This window comes from Microcebus murinus, chromosome 15 (genome assembly GCF_040939455.1).
Source record: "Microcebus murinus isolate Inina chromosome 15, M.murinus_Inina_mat1.0, whole genome shotgun sequence".
NCBI classification, from domain to species: domain Eukaryota; kingdom Metazoa; phylum Chordata; class Mammalia; order Primates; family Cheirogaleidae; genus Microcebus; species Microcebus murinus.
This window is the reverse complement of record NC_134118.1, coordinates 32,039,764-32,056,097: the sequence shown is the minus strand read 5'-3', so window position 1 is coordinate 32,056,097 and position 16,334 is coordinate 32,039,764. Positions and strand designations below refer to the sequence as shown.

The window sequence follows — 16,334 nt, the reverse complement described above, 5'->3', positions numbered from 1 at the left end:
CACTGGGTATCCATAAAGGAGAGAAAAATGATCCTCAACTCTTATATAAAACTTAATTCCTGATGGATCATAGACCTAAACATAAAACTAAACTATGAAGCTTCTAAAAGAAAACATAGAAGAATATCTTCATGACCTTGAAATACACAAAGATTTCTTAAACAAGACCCAGAAAGTACCGATCTTAAAGCAAACACTGATAAACTAGACTTTATCAAAATTTAAACTTCTGATCTTCAAAAGACACAATTAAGAAAAATAAAATCCTAGCCATATATTGTGATAAATATCTTCTAAAGGACTAACATCTACAATATAGAAAAAATTTATGTAACTCAATGATAAAAGACATAACAATCCAATTTAAAAATGGCCGAAAACTCGAACAAAACACTTCACAAAAGAATATATGGCCAATAAGTACATAGGATGCTCTACATTATTAGCAAACAGAGAAATGAAAATTAAAAATACTAGAAGATACTGCTTCACAATGGCTAAAATTAAAAAGCCTGGCAATACCAGGTATTGGTAAGGAAGTAACTGGATCTCTCATACAATGTTAGAGAAAGCTTCTCCCTGAGAAACAAGTAAGTTGCAAACTATGTCTCTGCTGTTCTCCATGGTACCCCAGCACCTGGCCCTTGGCAGGCACTCCCACATTCACTAGGGAGATGACTCAGCTGGAAACTAGTTGCCAATGGCTTCAGATGGGAGCCCATCCTTTAAATCTGCCTTGGAAAAAGTAGTAGCTTCCAGACAGCAGGATTTCACTATTTTGCAAAAATTCCCCCAAATTTGGGAGAAAACCAAGGATTGCAAACTTTTTATTTTGCAAAATAAGAGTATTTTGAACAATTTTAGTAAAATAAAAACTAACACGCTAAAAAAATGTTTAAGGCTCAAAACAAATCATTATTTCAAAAAGATACCTGTACTTGAATGTTTATCACAGCACTATTCACAATAGCAAAGATATGTCCATCAACTGATGAGTGTATTAAGAGAATGTGATGGTATTCTCTGATATGATATACACCATGAAATACTACTCAGTCATAAAAAAGAATGAAATTATGTCTTTTGTGGCAACTTGTATAGATCTGGAGGCCATTATCCTAAGTGAAATAACTCAGGAACAGAAAAATAAATGTCACATGTTCTTACTTACAAGTGAGCTAAACTATAGCTGCACAAGGACACACAGAATGGTATAATGGACATTGGAGACTCATATGGAGGAAAGAGTGGGAGGGGGAAAGGGTTGAAAAATTACCTATGGGAGATAATGTACACTACTCAGGTGATGGGTACACCAAAAGCCCAGATTTCACCCCTATATAATATACATATGTTACAGAATTTAATTTGTGCTCCCTAAATCTATTGAAATAAAAAAATGTTAATGCTGATATGTGATTAGTTTTATGGGAATACAGAAATGATTGAAATAAATATATTTTAATTTTGAAAAAAATTAAAGTTTGTAATTTTTTAAATTTTTAATTTAAAATTTTAATTTAAAAAATTTAATTTAATTTCAAAAATTAAATTAAAAAATTAAATCAAAGTGTTTCATTTTTCTGTCAAGGTATCATTTTATATTCTAATCACATTTCTTTTTAATTCAATCTGAGAATTTCTGCATTTTAATTACAGTGTTTAGACCATTCAGGGAGTAGTCCCTCTGAACCTTTTGAGTATTTTCCCCCACTTGACCTCAGGTAACTTCCTCACATGAAAACACTGATCTCTACTCAGAAGAAGCCAGGGCAGCAGTCCCCAAACTTTTTGGCATCAGGGATTGTTTTCATGGAAGACAATTTTTCCATGACTGGGGAGGAGGGGCCTGGTTTCAGGATGATTCAAGTGCATTAGGTTTATTGTGCACTTTATTTCTATTCTTACTACATACATTGTGATATATAATGAAATAATTACACAGCTCACCATAGGTTGGGGACCCCTGTTCTAGGGGACCCTCTGCAGATCTCTGAAGTTCTCTGAAGTTTCTTCCTCCCAGGTACTCTGCCCTTTAAACTTCAGCCCCCTTGACCTACCCAACTTCTTGCTCCATCTCCTCAGTTCAGTAGACCACTAAGTTCCTCTCAGTTCACTCTCCCTCCACCTGGAAACTTTCTCCGGAAAGTAAACTGAGGCAACTGTAGAGCTCACCTCATTTGTTTTGCCTCTCTCAGGGATTCTTGTCCTTTGATGCCTAATGACTCATGTCTTGGCAAACCATTGTTTCATATGTTTTGTTCAGTTTTTGTTGTTCAGATGGGAAAGAAAATCCAGCTCCCAGTTACCACCAAAAGGCTCCCACCTTGCCTTCTGCCAGGAAAGTTAAAATGAGCCCCTGCACTGGGGAAGCCTTGTTCTCTGGCAGTTGATGGACACAGACCCTTGACTGCCTTCAGCTAATTCTGATGCATCCCAATACCACCAATGGCCCGCTCACTCTGCTCCAGTGGGACAGTGGCACCCAGGAATGGCCTTCAGCACACCACCTGCTCTTCCTCACTCCGATTAGGAGCAGGTGGACAGGCAGACAAGACACTTCTAGGGAGGATCTCCAAGGCCTGTGAAGAGGAACACAGGAGAAAAAGGAGACACCTGTGCAAACCCAGTACATGTAATTTAAGGATTCCTTGCCCTTGACAATCGATTTGGCTATCATTTTCCCATTGTGCTTTTTTAAAAACCTCAATGCTATTCACTCCCATTCCATACTGTACTTAAACTGTCTTAGAGAAAAACCGTATGCACTTCAGTTGTCCACGACTTCTTCCTTCCCTATCCAAGGCCCTCCCCTAGCATTTGCAGGCCAGGAAGAACACGAGTCGAGGTCCCTTGGCCCACACAGCTGTCAGGGCTCGGAACACGATATGCCAAAGGATGATGGCTTGGCCTGCTGAGTACTTCGAACTGAAGGAAGATTGGAAAGCACAAATGCAAGGTCTTTCTGACCTTCTCCCATCCTGTCTCCTGATCCTTTTTCTCCCCAAGGTAAGTCATAGAAACCAGAATTCCTCTTCCCCAAGGAGGGTCATATAACATGGACTCCTCTTTCCCAGAGAAAGCCATAAGTCCTAGAAAAGTCACTCTCTCTCTTTTCCTTCTCCCTTGAAGACTCTCATTCCAGAGGGATTGTGCCCCTTATCCAGAAGGAAGAAATGCTGCACAGAGAAGCCAAGAAGAATCTGAGCAGGCAGACTTTGCTGGGTTTACCCCACTCAGTCTGTTTCCATCAGATCACACCCTTTTGTCCCATCACATTCCTACATGGCTGTGTCATTTTCATGAAACCTAAGTGTAAAACTAGGCAGTTTTCTCTGTGGTGTCAGATCTTCATTTGTGAAGGCTCCTATGTCACATAAAACTGTGATTAAATAAATTAATTATGCTTTTCTCTTGGTCCCTGTCTTTTGTTACAGGAGTGTCAGTCATGACCCTCATGATCGGTGAGGAAAGGGATCACACCTTGCCATCTTGCACCCATCCATAGCCTCTACCCACCCACCCAGATCTACCTGGTCCCACAAGAGGCCTCAGTGCACAGCTGTGGAGAAGCCGAACCAAATCTCTATGGCCAGATCACACACCCTCAATGGTGTTGCTGGATCCTGCAGCCGCAGTGGGAACCACTAGCACTCAGGTGGGCTTCAAGTGACCCATCGGGAAGGATGTCTTGGAACTTAAAAGCAGGTCCATGCATTGGACAAGCTGAAGAGAGTGTATAAGTGGGAGAGGGAGGGAGGACGATGGAAGCACCTGGTGTGTGGGTGCCCTGGCCCAGTGAGGGGTTAGGGGACAGGGAATCAATTAGAAGACAGCGGCCGGGCGCGGTGGCTCACGCCTGTAATCCTAGCACTCTGGGAGGCCGAGGTGGGCGGATCATTTGAACTCAGGAGTTCTAGACCAGCCTGAGCCAGAGTGAGACCCCCTCTCTACCAAAAATAGAAAGAAATTAGCCGAGCATGGTGATGCATGCCTGTAGTCCCAGCTACTCGGGAGGCTGAGGCAGGAGGATCACTTGAGCCCAGGAGTTTGAGGTTGCTGTGAGCTAGGCTGATGCCACGGCACTCTAGCTGGGGCAACAGAGTGAGAGACTCTGTCTCAAAAAAAAAAAAAAAAAAAAAAGGCAGGGTGCCAGGGTAGGGGCTTCAATTACTCAGCTCTAAAGGTGATGCTGCTCCTTTAAGGAACCGTAAAACTCTCCTTAAGGAACCACATTGAAATGTATTTTTAAAACTAGTTAAATACTACTTCTGAGAAACCATTCTCTGTCTCTAATGTAAATTGCTTGGAAAAATCAAACTCATGCATTTAGTGACAACAAATAATTTCTGACTAAAAATTATGAAGACGGCAGCAGAAAAATATTTCCCCCTCACTGGTCAAGTGGTTTCTGGCACACAGTGAGCTAAAGTGATAAGTCTCTGGGGAGCAGATTGTAAGAACCAGAATGAGAGAAAGGGTGCTTCTCCAGAAACAGCTTTTGGAACTTCATTCTAAACACCATTTGTTCATAAGAGATATGGTTATGTGTGTCTGCAATGTATCCTTCCAAGAAGTTTGACTCTTGGGCTTAGACATCCAGTGAATGTCCCCACATACATGTGAGCCCTTAAGGGAGATTTTGAGGCAACTATAAGGTGTCATGAGGAAAGTAAAGAAATGCTGTCTAACAAGGGTGCCCTTCAATTCACTTCACCTCAAGCATTTGACTCAATTTAACTAGCAATATAGGTTTGTTATGTGGAAATAAAAGGAAATCTTCCAGATCGAAATCTGGCCATGCCTTGCCAATAATTCCTTACTAGATCTGTTTATACACATTTGCAGCTGAATAAAAGGCATTTTATTATGTTTCCACGAGATCGGCACTTATTATTTTGGAGAACTAATCAGAAATATATTTTTATGAATTAACAAAATCTTTTTATTGCCTTGTGTCAGTAACAAAATTTAGAGATTTGTTTAAATGTTTCTCTTATTATACCCTTAAATAAGTTTTACAAACTGAACGGGAAGCAGCTTCATTAACCCATGACAAAGGAAAAAATGTCATATCCGAAAAGAACATAGAAAAGATAAAAAATGTAATATAATTTTTGCAATGTATTACAGTAACAGCAGAAGACAGAAACTAGACTTGACTTAAAGTCATACAAAAGCAGCAAAAACTGGTATTTTACATTAAATACTTTCTATCTTCAGAGGATATAAGAAAGAGAAGGCAGGAATTTTCAAAGAGAAAAATGATTGGAAATTATCTGTAAACTCCAGCTGGACTTGCGTATTGCTTATGTCAGACATGAATTCTTGCTGGAATTTAAATGAACCTTGCCAGAAAATTGGCAAAGCGGGAACATTAGAATAAAATATATAAAATACTATGTGTTCGACTTATCCAGGAATTTGGGCTTATTCTAAGCTTCAAAAGGATATGGAACTGAAAAAGTGCTAAGAGGTAGTGACGAGGGCTATTTATATAAAGATAAGACTATACAAGGCAGTCATGAGCGGGAATGATTACTTCAAACTACTTAAGAGTCAGATGATACCTCACTTTGGAGGATAGACTCAAGCTCTAGCCAGGAAAATATAAGAGGTGCTAGATCACCATCGCTTCTTATACTTGAGTAGTAGTCCATTGTATACATATACCATATTTTATTAATCCACTCATGGATTCACGGACACTTGGGTTGTTTCCACACCTTGAAATGAAAAAGAATTAAAAATAAAAAGAGTCAGAGGAGTGGAGAAAAGAGACCCGTTGTACACTGTTAATGGGAATGAAAATTAGTATAGCCATTATGGAAAACTGTATGGAGGATCCATACAGTTTAGTTTTAGAAAACTAAAAATATAACTACCATATGATCCAGCAATCCCAATTCTGGGTATTAAGATTTTAAATCTGTTTGCCAAAGAGATATGTGCACTCTCATGCTCATTGCAGCACCATTCGCAATGGACAAGTTATGGAATCAACCTAAGTGTCCATCAACAGAAGAACAGATAAAGAAAATATACACAAATGAATGCCATTCAGACATAAAAAGGAGATTCTGCCATTTGCAGCAACATGGAACTGGAGAACATTATGCTAAGTGAAATAAGCCAGGCACTGGAAGACAAATGCCAGGTGTTTTCACTATGTTTTCACAGGTGGAATCTAAAATTATCAAAATGAAAGAAGCAGAGAGTAGAATGGTGATTACAGAGGCTGGGGGCAGGGAAAATAGGGAGGTGATGGTCAAAGGGTACAAAATCTCAGATAGGAGGAATACCTTTTCTTTTTAGACCTATAGACCTATTGAGCAGTGCAGTGAATATAGTTAATAGTATATTGTACATTTCAAAACTGCTGAGTAAATTTCAAATGTTTTCACCACCAAAAATAAGTATTTGAGGTGATCATTATGCTAAGAAGCTTGATTTAACTAGTTCACATCACATTCATAAATAATAACATCACTTTGTACCCTACGAATATATGCCATTATAAATTGTCAATTTACAATAAAGTAAAAAATGAAAATATGATGACATACTGGATTTTTAAAAATTCAGATGCATGCTTAAAAAAAGGAGTGAGATGTATTACTTTAAGTAAGTAGAATTTGTTTAGAGAAATTTGAAAATCAATAGTTGTGCTGAAATGGGACAAAATATGCAATGGGCCCTAACGTTGTGTGATAGAGCCCAGTGGCACCCTTCCAATGCCACCCCCTCTCCATATCCTGACACCCAACAAGTGTCCCTTTCTCAAATGGGGCAAAGGTCTGCCCCAAGGAAAGGCCACCCAAGCAACCTTGAAAGAGTAAACAGCTGCAAAATGGAGGAGTTTTTGTCAATTAATGCTGCTGTTTTACAAGTTCTGGCAAAGAATTGGGCTCTACATATTTATCCTTCTTTAAAAATAATATTGTTCTCTACTTCTGGTCAAGATAGTATAACAGAGATCAGAGTCATTCTCTTGCCTGAAACAATCAGGAAACCAGAAAAAAATATTTGAAAGTGGTTGTAAACACACCGGACATCAAACAAGAAATGACAGTGATTCCTAAAAGACAGGAAACGAAAGAGCCCTGTAATTGCTCCAGTGTACTGCTTTGAGAGAGTCTTCAGGCCCGGATGCAGGACGGGGGGCCGTCTCCCTGAGCTGAGGAAATGAGACTGAGACTTCAGGGAGAGTAAGAAGGCTAGAATTGGCATCGGAGAGGTTTGGAAAAAAGAGAGCTGCCCAGACAGAGAAACCTGGGTATCTGCAAGAGGTTCCTCTTCAGGTACGCAGCAAAGTACTCACAATCAGTGTGTGCATGTGAAGAAATGATCCAGTCCAGAGAAAGAACCATCTGGAAGGATTAGAGGGAACAGCATCCAACACCCTCGCAGGGCCAGGAATAGCATCTGCTCCCGCTGGCCGGACTCATAAACTTCGCAATTCATGGGGCATCAGATAAAGTATACAGATGGGATTTGTCTCAGTTATGGAGGAAAAAAAAAAATTAGCCTTAGACTGTACGTTGCTCTGGTCCTGCAAAACTTGAAAGAATCCTAGCAGTAAAATTGTTAGATCAAAGTGTATGCACATTTTACATTTTGATACACTCCTTCCCATTTGGCTCTAAAAAGTCTATCAATTTATGCTGTCCATTTCTTTTGCAGAATTATCATCTAGGGATTTATCTATTTGTCAATCTGATGGGTAAATATGTATTCTTATGGCTCCTCTCCCTTTTCCTTATCAACTCTCTAAGCTGACTTGGCTACTCCATGAGTTGCTGACCATTGCCACACTCGACTGACAGCCCCGACTCTAGCTCAGTCTAGTAGATACGACCCAAACCTCACCCAACAACACATACACGTCAGGGTCCCAGTTCAAAGACTGGCCACCCTCTCCTAATGAATTGTAAACATTCATTTTAAGTCTGTGTGTTGAAAAGCAAGTGTGGCAAAAAAAAAAAAAGGGAGATCCTGATTGAGCACCTACTATCTGCCATGAACAATTTGAGCACTGAGGATACAACAGTAAACCAAAGCTTCTGTCTTCACGGAGCTCTCATTTTAGCAGAGGGACACTGTGGGCCAGGAACTCTTTTACTAACACCAGCAATGTTTGCATTCATTCAAAGTAGTGATATTCACACATTCTGTATTACTCCAGTACAAAGATCTAGAAAATATTAACATTTATGACTCCCAAGGCCACTGCCTAAATTAGACAAGGCTAGCTCAAAAATATCAGGACTTATTCTAAAAACTAAAATAAGATAAGCTTGTATCTAAAGAGGTAGGTTTTTTTTTTAATACCCTGCTCAAGGATAGAAAAGAAAATCAGGAAAATTTGAATGAATTCCAGAGGCAATTAATTGTGGCTATAGATTAAATGGATTAAATTATGAAGAAGGGAAGTTGTTTCTTCTTTTTCTAATCTTATAACTCACTTTAAGGTACAAGAAGATTATTAAGCTATAAAACAGAATATTTCATGTGAAGGAGTAAAAATGGCCTCATTTTTCTGGCCAATTTTTATATTAATTAAAATAGAAAAAAATGAGTCCTGTGTCTTCTGATTACTTTAAACTCACATTTTGTTGATTTTAAAGTTACAAAAGGTTGGCTTGGGGTTACAAAAATGTAGCTAAAGGAAAATATGAGAAGTTGATTGAATGGGATGATTAGCTTACTGGTACGAAATTATTTTCGTTTATTATTATCTTATTATATTTTCCAATAGCCCTTTTCCTCTTCCTCCTGACAGCCTATTTCTCCTGAGCTTTCTCCTCTGACCTAGTTCTCCTTGATTAGGGTTTTTACGTATCTACATGAAATATACTGAGGAAAGGCACTAAGTAGCATCTTGGCTATCCTGTGTGCCTCATCAGGAATCAAAAAAAAAAACAAAACTATTTTATGTATATCAAATTTTGACAGTTCTTTTAGAAAAAGTAATTACCCGTTTCAAGGCGTAAAGAAACCGTTAGGCTGAGACGGTAGCATATATACATAAAGTAACGAGCGAATGCTGCCACAACTGGAAGGAGAAAGGGGGACATCATTAGCAGAATCAGTAAGTACATCGGTTAGAGTTTAGTCAGGGAAACAGGACCACAGTGAAGGAAACAGAATAAGGGATTCGTAAAAGAGTTTTGACTTAAAAGTCACTGGAGAAACTAGGGAAAGAAAACTCCAAAAAGGGGTTTTTGGAGAGTCAGAAAAAAAAAAGTCACTAACCAGGAACCAAAAGGGAGAGCTGACAAGGTCTGTGCGTGGCTGTCGCTTCTGCACCTGGTGGTGAGTCTGAAGCCGCTGTCAGTCTGCTAGGCCAGAGGCAGAAAAATAAATCTGGCTACAAAACTGGAGAAATTGAGGAAAAACTAGGGCCCGTGAAGGCCGACAGGAACCCACAAAGCACAGTGATTCCCAGGAAGACAAACAGGAATATGCAGGAATATCCCGTCCTCAACTGGTACCCTTCATGGCGTGGTGGCCCGTGCGCCCGGCTGCTTGGGACTTGGAAAAGCCCAGGGGGAGACACAGCAAGGTCTAGCGCAGCTGCCCCACCCGGAGAGGCAAATCAACAGCTTGGTGGCCACATATACGAGCTGAGCTGCACCTACAATGAACCTTCCGAGTGTCATTGCCACTGCTTCCTCTGCCTGCCAAATGTCACACACATTTCTCCTGGCCAACTCTAGCCCAGAATTATACAGGAAAAGAACTTCCAACACAATTTTCCTTTACATATACAACATATTCAGTCTCATTTCCCAAATCTACTATACATAAACAAATTTATACTCTGTCCCCTTTCCTATCCTAATATTCACCAAATCCTCCAAATTAGTGATTCTCAAACTTCAGCGTGTATAAGAATCACTTAGGAATCTTCCTAAAGAGCAGATTCCAATTCATCAGGTCTGGGATAGGGCCTGAACTTGCCTATCATGCTGTGTCTTTGCACAGCAAGATTGAACCCTTAGAAATAAAAACACTGTGGTGGCATTTTTTTTATTTCAGCATATTATGGGGGTACAAATGTTTAGGTTATGTGTGTTGCCTTTCACCCCTTTTCCCCCTGGAATCAGAGCTTCAAGCGTGTCCATCCCCCAGATGGTGCACACTGCACTCCTTATGTAAGTATATATCCACCTCCTCTTCCCCCCTCCCATCTGCCTGACGCCCGATAAATGTTATTCCTATATGTGCATTTAGGTGTTGATCAGTTAATACCAATTTGCTGGTGAGTACATGTGGTGCTTGTTTTTCCATTCTTGGGATACTTCACTTAGTAGAATGGGTTCCAGCTCTATCCAGGAAAATACAAGAGTTGCTATATCACCATTGTTTCTTATAGCTGAGTAGTACTCCATGGTATACATATACCACATTTTATTAATCCACTCATGTATTGATGGGCACTTGGATTGTTTCCACATCTTTGTAATTGTGAAGTGTGCTGCTACAAACATTAAATTTTGTTCCATCAAGCCCCAGACTTCCCAGAGGCACCTAACAGGCCATGGCTTGGTGCAGAAAGAAGCAAAGGCAGGTTTGGCCTGTTCAGCATCCCTGACTGCTCCACTTTTATCTCTTTTAATGTACTGGAATTTTGTGTAAAATTGTATTTGCAGAAAAATACAGATGAACCCCCTGGTTTAGTCATAATAAGACAGCTTGGAAATCATTTGAATTTACTGCTCTTGAACTTAATTACAAAATTACTTTGGTTTTGTTTTTGAAGGAAGGGAAATTAATTTTCCACTCAGCATTATCTAAACTACATTATGAAAACAGTCTTGGACTAACACAGTGAGAACATGTTGATTGTTTGTAATTATATTAGTGATCATTGCCTGTTTGATAATGCCAAATTTTCCACCAATATTTTTAGTAGAATAACTGAATTCCCATTATAACCTCAAGCCAATCACTAGCCTTTTCAGGGACTTTATTTCTGTATCTATATTCAATTCACTTCAACAAGTATTCATTGTATACTAAAAAGGATGCAGTGCCTTAAGATGCAAGAGAATTAAGTCATGGTTTCTGTCTTTAAAGAGATTTGCTTTCCATTAGGAAGAATAAAATGACTTACTATAAAACACAGTGAGAAGAAACCCATAAAAAGCACAAATGTACAAGAGTTCTAAAGAGAAACTGTCTCTACTTAAAATGACCAGGAGGACTTCAGGAAAGAATTGGTAATGAAAATAAATCTTCAAAACCTGGTTAGGATTTCTCCTATCACTAATAGAGAGGGAAAACATTTCTGGTGGAAGACAGACTGAGTAAAGGAATGGAGCCCAGAAAGTTAGAGCAACAGAGGTCTATGAAGAACAAAATGTACGAGACTGGATTTGGACAGGGGGGCAGAGTCATCTTGAATGTTATGGAATAATTTGCTGTAGGAGTTTGGTCTTGCTCGATTGTGGGGGGAGCTGGGGAAATCATGATCCAGAAGTGGGAACTGGAGGATCAGAGGAGACCCCTGCCAGTCCGTCTAAGAACCCATACCCAGCAGAACAAATGGAACTGGGAAGGGGAGCTCAGAGGGTGGTCCATAGGAAGCTGTTGTTTCTGCGTAGCTAGCACATCTGGGAGTGCACAGCTAAGCATCTGGAGGCTGGCCAGGGGCTGATGTTGCTCAACAGAGCCAGCAGCTGGGAGGAGCCGTACACAAACCAGAGGACAGCCAGGACACACGGGAACCTGGTAGGCACATCCACATCTGCTCAGCACAGTATCTGGCCAAAGTCACCTTCAGAGAGTAGCGGCCACTACTTCACTTCCACCTTCCAATTCTCACATTAGTTCTTCATAAGCCACACAAGGAGGTATATTCTGGGAAATACAGTCCCCAGCTTAAATGAGTTAACACATTTAACTGAGTTTTCCAGTTTAAACAGAGATTAGGATATATATATATATATGAATCTGCTGGAGATCAATTTTTAAGGGTATCAAGGAACATGATAGCTACCACAATTTTCAGGGTGTGAAGTTTATTTTAAATAGTTTTCAAGGGGATCATCATCACTAGCGACGTGAGAGTGATGCTGGATATTTATTTTTTTCAGGTTCACGTTGAAAAGCTTAAGATGGCTCCAAAATTGTACAGTCCAGTATAAGAAACTATTCCTCAACAGAATTTTCTAATCCATGCAACCATGAAACTGTTTCATTTAAGAGAGAAAGAGAAGTCTATAGCAGTGCCATCCAACTGCTGTGCCAAGGCTAGCTGTCATACAGGTGTTCTGGAAAGGGGTACAGATATGCTGAGATATCCCCCAAGTTTGCAGGGCAGCATGGCTGCAGTCAGAGCCCCTGGACCAGTTGCTTTGGGCAATGAGCAAGATGGACTCCACTGAGTCCTTGCTGCTTCTCTGCCATGCACTTAGCACAGTGAGTGGTACTCCAGCACCTGCACATCTCTTTCAGCAGTGAGCTGCAGCATGCATTGCTGCCAGCCATGGACAAGGAAACTACAGAGCTTCTCAAGTTTATGTTCCAGATGCCCGAGGAGCTCAGCAGGAAGCCCTAAGCATACTAGCAGAAGGCAGGAATGGGGTGGGGGAAGAAATAGACAAAACTCTTGGCAGATACAATCCAGGCAGTAGCTCTGAATCTCTGCCTTCATGTTTTTATAATATTTATGTGAATTTGTGGCTAATTTGTCCATTTTATGATTCAAACTAAGTTCAGGTGATGGCTCTAAATATGCACCCACATTTTGAAAATTAGACCTTCATCATTATTTTGAAATTCTGATATGAAAAAGTTCAAATAGATTCAAAATCCATTAATATTAAAGATAATTTCAATGTTTTATCTCTGAGGGGAAAAAAGAGCTGCTCTCTATATAATTTCAACTGTTACAAATAATTGAATGGTTGTTAAAAATGATTTTAATTTTTTAAATGACATACCTATGTGAATAAAATTTCTCTTTGATGGTGACTACAAAGAAAGTAACCATCATCCCGAAGTATTAATTTTAATAAGGAATTAAACATAGCCATTGAAAACATAAAACCTAATATTAAAATGTTATGTTCATGGAAGCGAGTATGAGTTTCTCATTAAGAACCTTAAAATATTTCACTTGGAAACTTAAAGCATATTCAATATTTAATATATACACAGTATATAGTTATATCATTTACTAGAAATGTAATTAATCTTTTCACTAATCATTGGATACATTTCCCCAGATCCTCTCTTGTTTACTCCAGTGTAATGTACATTATAATTTTATAGTTTTCTATGTATTCCATACTGTTAAAAATAAAATGAAATAAAAATAAAATTATTGAGAATAAAGGTTAGAAATGCCATTTCTTTGGCCACTGAGACGCCTAGATGCAAAACTACTCTCCAACTCCACAACTGAGAAAAATTCACCCAATGCAAATGATAGTGAGTGCTAGCTAATAATGTCTTCTCAGTTTATCAGTATTTCCCTGAAAGATTAATTATCTTATCTGAGTTCTTTACAAGTTATGTATTCAAAACTGCATTTTAATAAGATCAAACCAGTTGGGACTATACATGATGAATAGAAAATGGAGGAATGAGAGAAGGGAGGAAAAGTTGTGTGCTATTGCAATAGTGAGAGGAAAATAACGAAGACCTAGTGTAGGATTGTAGAATAGGCATGGAAAAGAGATTCTTGATGCACCCTGTTGACAAAATCTTCAGAACTCTGGTCTGGGAGAAAAAGAAGAGTATAGAAGAGGTCAAATACAACTGAAGTCTTGATTGTTGGGAGGATGGTGAAATAGAATTAAAGAAGAAAAAAGGGCCGGGCGCGGTGGCTCACGCCTGTAATCCTAGCTCTCTGGGAGGCCGAGGCGGGTGGATTGCTCAAGGTCAGGAGTTCAAAACCAGCCTGAGCAAGAGCGAGACCCCGTCTCTACTATAAATACAAAGAAACTAATTGGCCAACTGATATATATATAAAAAATTAGCCGGGCATGGTGGCGCATGCCTGTAGTCCCAGCTACTCGGGAGGCTGAGACAGAAGGATCGCTCGAGCCCAGGAGTTTGAGGTTGCTGTGAGCTAGGCTGACGCCACGGCACTCACTCTAGCCTGGGTAACAAAGCGAGACTCTGTCTCAAAAAAAAAAATAAATAAAAAAAAAAAAAAAAAAGAAAAAAGGAAGAGCTGGTTTAAGGAGGAGAATGATGCATTTGGATCTAGACATGTTGAGTTTAGGTTCCTGACAGGTAGGAAGAAACAATATACAATGTCCAGCCAAAAAATCAAAATGTTGATTCAGAGTGTGAAGAGAAATATTCTCAAATATATAGCATAATTTTCAAATAGAAGAAAGAACAAATTGAATTGTTAGTAAATAATAACTCTGGCAACAATAATTCAGGTAAAGAGTGTTTTCCATGTCCTGTGCTCTTCCTCTGTATCAGTTTATACATGCTCTTGACTTCCCAGGCTGTATTCCTAGCTTAAGCTAAAGGATTACCTAATGTAGGCAACATAGAAAGAAAGGCATTGAGAAATTTGATGGACCACAATATGCTGTTAATAAAATTTCTGTATTTGCAATATTTTCTCAAAGCTAGATTTTCTTTGAAATATACCAGATCTTCAGAGTAATGATACTAGCTGTGAACAAATAACACAGCACTAAGATAGAAAAAATATGTATTCAAAAGTGTCTTTACAAAGTACTTCTATCTGCAATCTCACCACTGGGTATCTACCCAAAGGAAATGAAGTCATTTTATCAAAAAGACACCTGCACTCAAATGTTTATCATAGCACAATTCACAACTGCAAAGATGTGGAATCAACCTAAGTGCGCTTCAATTCATGAATGGATAAGGAAAATGTGGTATATGTCTACCATGGAGTACTACTCAGTCATAAGAAGGAATGAAATAATGTCATTTGCAGCAACATAGAGGGAATTGAAGACCATTATCCCAAGTGAAGTATTTCAGGAATGGAAAAACCAAACACCATATGTTCTCATTAATAAGTGAGACTAATAGATGGGTACACACAGACACAAAGTGACATAAAGGACATGAGAAACCAAAAAGAGGAGAGGGAGTGAGGGTGGGAGTGGGATAACAACTTACCTATTGGATAAAATGAACACTATTCTGGTAATGGGCACACCAAAAGTCCTAACATAAGCATCATACAAGATATCCCTGCAGCAAAAACACTCATACCCCCTTGACTAATATTTTGAAATAGAAGCCTGGGTCTGGAGACCTGCTGTTAGCCAGATGTGGCACAGATCTGGTGTGAGGAAGGTAGCAGAGCTCAGGCCTGCCTGCAAAACGTTGTCTTACATAATGGTAGAGGAAGAGCTGGTGCTATTCAATAAAAGCATAAATGAATTTTGGCATAAATTCAAAAGTACCGACACCTCCTGTCAGATGGTAGGGCTCAGAGATCACCGACAAGGACTCCATCAAAGCATTTGCAGAAAAGCTATCTGTGAAATTGAAGGAAGAAGAATGAATGGTTGAGATGTTTCTGAATATCAAAATCAGATCTGCAGGCAGAGTATGCTCATTCAAGGAAAAAAAAAAAAAAAGATAACTTGCTAAAGTTGATTGCCAAAGTAAAAGGCAAAAAGCAGGAATTAGAAGTACTGACTATAAATATCCAGGATCTTAAGGAAGAGTATTCTAGAAAGAAGGAAACTATTTCTACAGCTAACAAAGCTAATGCAGGGAGTCCGAAAAGGCTGCAGAAAACTGAAGGTCTGTATAAAGATTGACTTGGACAAGAAATTTGAAAAATTTATGGTGATAAATTGCAGTTTATGTTCTCTAATATTGACCCTAAGCATCCTGAGAGCCCATTTATGTTTCCCCTGCATCTAAATGAAGCAAAGGACTGTGAAGTGTCAGATAGTGTTCCTCTCCTTGAGTGCCTAGCAGAATGTCAAGAGAACGTAAGGAAAACTAGCAATTTTTCAGCTTTTCTTGTCAATGTCCAGAAAGCCTTTACTGCTATGGTTTATAATTAATGTGTAAATTGTATATAAAAATGGGTGTTTTTTTCTATTGTGTATCTCTTTTCAAAATAATTCTCACAATCTGTTGTCTACCTGTAACTCTTTGGTGTTTTTGTAACATTTCCATGTGGCATATTTCCTTAAGTCAAAGTCCCCCCGCCCAGCCCCCACATCTGCAATTTTGCTTTGCTTCCTGCAGTTTCAGTTACCTGTGCTCAACCGTGGTCCAAAAAGGTTAAATGAATGAGTATAGTGCGATAGGATATTTTGAGAGAGAGAGAGAGACCACATTCACATAACTTTTATTACAGTATA

At 39.2% G+C, this 16,334-nt stretch overlaps 1 pseudogene; it reads left to right on the top strand.

Annotated features, from left to right (window-relative positions):
* Nucleotides 1-15,348: 15,348 nt before the first annotated feature.
* LOC105881738 (kinetochore protein Spc25 pseudogene) lies at nucleotides 15,349-16,031 on the top strand (annotated as a pseudogene).
* Nucleotides 16,032-16,334: the final 303 nt, after the last annotated feature.